Source organism: Oryctolagus cuniculus, chromosome 13 (assembly GCF_051225735.1).
Source record: "Oryctolagus cuniculus isolate XC-2025 breed Fujian yellow rabbit chromosome 13, ASM5122573v1, whole genome shotgun sequence".
NCBI lineage: Eukaryota > Metazoa > Chordata > Mammalia > Lagomorpha > Leporidae > Oryctolagus > Oryctolagus cuniculus.
The window spans coordinates 113081761-113087505 of record NC_142879.1 but is presented as its reverse complement, the minus strand read 5'-3'; the positions used below and the strand labels follow the sequence as shown (position 1 = coordinate 113087505).

Sequence of the window (5745 nt, the reverse complement as noted above, 5' to 3'; positions counted from 1 at the left end):
GAGATCCCAGAGGAAAGAATGGGCCATCAAAGAAGGAGGTACCTTTCTCTGAAGGGAGGAGAGAGCTTCCACTTTGGCTGTGGCCTTGTGTAAATAAGATCAGAGTTGGTGAACTCAAGCGGCATCCATAGCCTTGGCAGCTCATGACAAGAGTCTCCAGTGAGTGTCAACTGGGGGAGAGAGAAAGAGAGGAGCAGACTTTGTAGGGACTGGGGGACAGGGCGGAGAGAGCAAGAGAGGGAGTGAGTGAGCAGTGAGCGAGCATGCCAGGAGTCAGCGAGAAGGGGCAAAGCTGCCACTCCTGCCTGAGGCACCACGGATGGGAGTGGGGGCGGCAGGGAAGGAACACAGAGGGAAGAAGAAAGGCCAAGAGGAGAAGGTGGCCGGAGGCAGCGACGGCTGCTGCTGCTGCTGCTGCTGCTGGTGGTGATAGGGGAGAAGGAGGAGCAGGTGGAGGGCAGGGGCTGAGGGAGTGAATGAGAGAAGCAAATGCGCGAGGGAGGGGAGGGAAGGGGGGGTCACGTGGGGGCGCGCATAAGCACAGGGAGCACTCTCAGAGGCGAGTGTAACTGGATCGGGTTTGCTGCCAGCGGTATGAGCTTTGGCCGCCATTTTACAACAGCTCCACCTGCAGGGACAGAGGGAGCAGCGAGCACACAACCCGATCCCCTGGGACAGGATTCTTTGGCCATAGCCCAAAGGGGAGGGCTAGTTGCACATAGTGATTTAGATGAAAGAGCTATTGAAGCTTTGAAAGAATTCAATGAAGACGGTGCATTGGCAATTTTTCAGCAGTTTAATGACAGTGATCTCTCTCATGTTCAGAACAAAAGTGCCTTTTTATGTGGAGTCATGAAGACTTACAGGCAGAGAGAAAAACAGGGGACCAAAGTAGCGGACTCTAGTAAAGGACCAGATGAGGCAAAAATTAAAGCACTCTTGGGAAGAACAGGCTACACACTTGATGTGACCACTGGACAGAGGAAGTATGGGGGACCACCTCCAGATTCTGTTTATTCAGGTCAGCAGCCTTCTGTTGGCATTGAGATATTTGTGGGGAAGATCCCAAGCGATCTATTTGAGGATGTGCTTGTTCCTTTATTTGAGAAAGCTGGACCTATTTGGGATCTTCGTCTTATGATGGATCCACTCACTGGTCTCAATAGAGGTTATGCATTTGTCACTTTTTGTACAAAATAAAGCAGCTCAGGAGGCTTTTAAACTGTATAATAATCATGAAATTCGTTCTGGAAAACATATTGGTGTCTGCATCTCGGTTGCCAACAATAGGCTTTTTGTGGGCTCTATTCCTAAGAGTAAAACCAAGGAACAGATTCTTGAAGAATTTAGCAAAGTAACAGAGGGTCTTACAGACGTCATTTTATACCACCAACCAGATGACAAGAAAAAAAAAAAAGAGGCTTTTGCTTTCTTGAATATGAAGATCATAAAACAGCTGCCCAGGCAAGGTGTAGGCTAATGAGTGGTAAAGTCAAGGTCTGGAAAAATGTTGGAAATGTTGAATGGGCTGATCCTATAGAAGATCCTGATCCTGAGGTTATGGCAAAGGTGAAGGTACTTTTTGTATGTAACCTTGCCAATACTGTAACAGAAGAGATTTTAGAAAAGGCATTTAGTCAGTTTGGAAAACTGGAACGAATAAGGAAACTGAAAGATTATGCATTCATTCATTTTGATGAACGAGATGGTGCTGTTAAGGCTATGGAAGAAATGAATGTCAAAGACTTGGAGGGAGAAAACATTGAAATTGTTTTTGCTAAGCCACCAGATCAGAAAAGGAAAGAAAGAAAAGCTCAGAGGCAAGCAGCCATCAGATGTATGATGATTTCTGCTATTATGGTCCAACTCATATGCCCCCTCCAACAAGAGGTCGAGGGCGTGGAGGTAGAGGTGGTTATGGATATCCTCCAGATTATTATGGATATGAAGATTATTATGATTATTTTGGCTATGATTACCATAACTATCATGGTGGATATGAAGATCCATACTATGGTTATGAAGATTTTCAAGTTGGAGCTAGAGGAAGGGGTGGTAGAGGAGTAAGGGGTGCTGCTCCATCCAGAGGTCATGGGGCTGCTCCTCCCTGTGGTAGAGCCGGTTATTCACAGAGAGGAGGTCCTGGATCAGCAAGAGGCATTGGTGGTGTGAGAGGAGGTGCCCAACAACAAAGAGGCCACGGGCAGGGAAAAGGGGTCGAGGCCTGTCCTGACCTGTTACAATGAAGACTGACTTGCTATGTGGGATTACACCAGAAGCTTGCAGTGGAGTAATGGTAAGGAAATCAAGCAACCTTAAATATCTCGGCTGTATAGGAGCATATGCTATTGCAGAAGACCTTCCTATGAAGATCATGGAATCAAATACGGGACATTGAACTAATACTTGGACTTTGATATGAATTTCTTTAACAATTTTCTATGCAGTGCAAGTTATTAAACTAAAGCTACTCTATTTTCCAAATGTGTTCGTTCCAACAGAAATCCTTCATAACTTCTAGCATGATCGCTTAATAAAGAATAAAGTTCTTCTCTTTAAAAAATCTGCTCTAAGTAGATTTTTCCCCTGTTTTTTTAAATTAAGGATCCCAGCAGTGGTATTCTGAAATATTATCTTGAATTTGTGCATTTAAATTTTATTGCCATGGTATAGATGAATTCCACTATTGGTATCCTTAAATTTTATTTCTACTCACCAAGGTTAATCATGATTGTCTATATCTTTTTATAGTAATAATCACTTTTGAATTGTGTTCAGATATGCAGTTTCAGGTGTAATCATCAGGGCTGGTTAGTCAGGCATTCCAGATAGTGGTTCTTTTCGGAATCTTTTTTAAAGGGTTGGTTAACTATCACAGTAGCAGAGGATTGAACTATACCCTGGCTGTACTGTACATAGAAAAATCTTTGTAGATAAAAGCAAGGCTTGTTAAATATGATGTGAGGGTAAGATTTTAATATACCAAATGTAGCATTCTTAGTTGCCTTTAGTTTCAGAGGCTTGTAAGACTTCCTCATGACCATCATAACAGGCCTTGCTTTTGTCATATTTTGTGGCTGAAAAAGCAGCCTTGCTTCTTCATACATTGTAGTTATTTGGATGTATAATAGTTTAGCAATATGTTACTTTTGTAAGACATCAGATGTTCAAAAAAAGTCCATCCAAACTTGTACTAAATACTGCAGTGTCCCTTTATAAAAAGTCAGACTAAAACTGACAATTGTACAGCAAAGCCTGACATTTGGATATTTTGAAGTTTTTTCATAAATCATAGAAATTAGTATATGGCTGTAGTTTAGCTTTTTAGGTAAAAGGTATGTTTCATTAGTGCATTTCTTACTGCTGATCACTGTAAAAATGTGAATCAGCTTTCCATTTCCTATGCAGGTCATGGTAACTTGTAGAGTAGAGTACAATCATTTGTGCTATGTTTTTAATTTTCTAAAGCACCTTGATGACAGTGAGTGTTCAGTGGTGAAGCATCCTCTATTGAATCACCCTCAAAAATTTTTTTGCCAAGTCCTAAGTTGATAGCTTAAAGTCAAAAATAAAATTATAGTTTAATTAGGACTTTGTGTAAATAAATCCCTTCTCCCCTTCCCCAAAGGGATATTGTAGTTATATCACATAAACCCAATAGGCATCATGATGAAGATCAGAGCTTATACTTAATTAAGGTTTTATACACACCAGTTCCCCAGTAAATGCAAATTTAACAAGAAAATTAGACATGTCATATGTTCAAAATGCTCATGGCAAACAATCATTTTGCATTCCTGCAAATAAAATTGTTTTATACTGTAAGCTGGAGGCGAGTGTAACTTATTTTTGTTATAAAGTTTTTATTTTTTATGTGTATTAATATAAATGTGTGTTAGTGTAGAAATCTTCTGGTTTAAAAATTTAGAATTGCACACATTTCAGTATGTTTATTTGTACTTACATAATTTTAGAATAGTGGTTGCCAATAGCCTGTATGTTTTACATTAATTGTTTTTTTGTTATCTTAATAAACCATTTTGGTATGTTGTATGTCAGTTACTGGGATAGCTGGGACATAGAGTGTAATTTAAAAATTTGTCAATAAGTATTCATTGGAATATATGTAAATGTGCCTTGCCGGTTGTTGAAACTTACCTACAAAATGAGTATGGGGTGACAAAATTAGTTCTTGGTGCTTAATGAAACTTTCTGCCACTGATTTTATATATTATTACCCCGTGCTTTTTGAAAGTACATCTCTCTCAAATCTTAGTGTGAGATTGAGGGCTACACAAAACATTTACATTTCATTCTACCATAATGAATATGCTAGGTTGTGGAAAGTGGGTAAACTAAATGTAGCCTTCAGTAAAATTGAATCTCAGTGTAATCCTTGGTACTGGTATTTTCCAGTTCCAAGGAGTTAAATGATCCCATCCAAGAGGTCCTTGCCATGCCTATGGGCACTTTACTGTCATACCATTTTTAAGGGACACTGTCAAGGTGTTTAAGTTAATTCTCAGATTTATTTGTTGGGATTTTAGAACAGGATTGTTTGACAAACTAAAAACTGCATTTTCAAAGTTGAAAGATGAACACTTTTGTGAGTTCACAAATGTATTCTTAAGAAAACATTAAAATACGTAGCTGTGGACTTCCAAGACTATTTGGCATTCTCAGTTTGGGGACTTGGGAAAGAAAACTGATGAAAAGAAATTGTGAAGAATTGATGGTTATACGTAAAGAAGGGTAATGTAAACACTGATGATGAAATATGTATACACTCAAGTGAAATTACTTGACAGTATTCATTTGAATAACTTTGAATTCAAGCCATTATAATTACTTTTAAAATTAAATATCATTTGCACTGTTCTGATAATGGGTGCAGTTTTTGAGCAATATAATCAGAGCTAAATATGCTTGTAGTGATTAGTGATGTGAACAATTAAGTTCTGACAAGAAATACTAACAGGTATTTTCAACCTTAAATTTGTGTAGTAAAATGAGTATCAAACTGTTAACAGACATCAAGGAAAATAGGCAATGCATCTAAACATACTTTTGAATGTTGTGTGGCCTATAAAGCAATAATGCAATTTTTATGGAATGTCATGGGATATAAGAAATGGAAATGCAAAAATAATCCTTTAGTAAAAATGTCAACATGTTAAAGGGGGGATGTTAATTAATGTAGGTTATTGCTATTTGTGATTTGTTTATGGGTTCTTGGCTTTGACAGCTTCAAAGAATGGACACATGGCAAGTTAAAGAAATTTTGTACATATTGTCAAGGAAAGGGTCCTAAATCCAAGAGTCAGGTCCCTTTCTTGGGATCTAAAATGTTTCCTTAAAACATTCTGATTGTTAAAAAGAAAACTTGAGTTACCTAACCCAAACATACACAAGATTTTGTTTCTGCAGACTACTTGCAATCAAAAGTGTTCATAAATTTAGTTCTATCAGTTTTCAGAAAGTTACTTTGTGAGAAAACTGTGTTGTCTCTATTCTTCCAAGCATGCTTTTTGTGGAAGATTTTCAGCCTTTGCAACTTAATCAGATGTTTAAAAAGAAGGGAGAATTCACAAACAAGAGCTGTTGCACTCTCATGGTAACATGTGTAACATGACAAACTTTTCTACTGATAACAAATCTTAACAAAAAAAGTAAAACATCTTCCTCATAAAATAGGAACAACATAGAAATGGATTAATGGGGTAATCTGGGGCATTCCATTGTATA

At 38.3% G+C, this 5745-nt stretch overlaps 1 pseudogene; it reads left to right on the top strand.

Annotated features, from left to right (window-relative positions):
* Nucleotides 1-711: 711 nt before the first annotated feature.
* Nucleotides 712-2476, top strand: LOC149122884 (heterogeneous nuclear ribonucleoprotein Q pseudogene; annotated as a pseudogene).
* Nucleotides 2477-5745: the final 3269 nt, after the last annotated feature.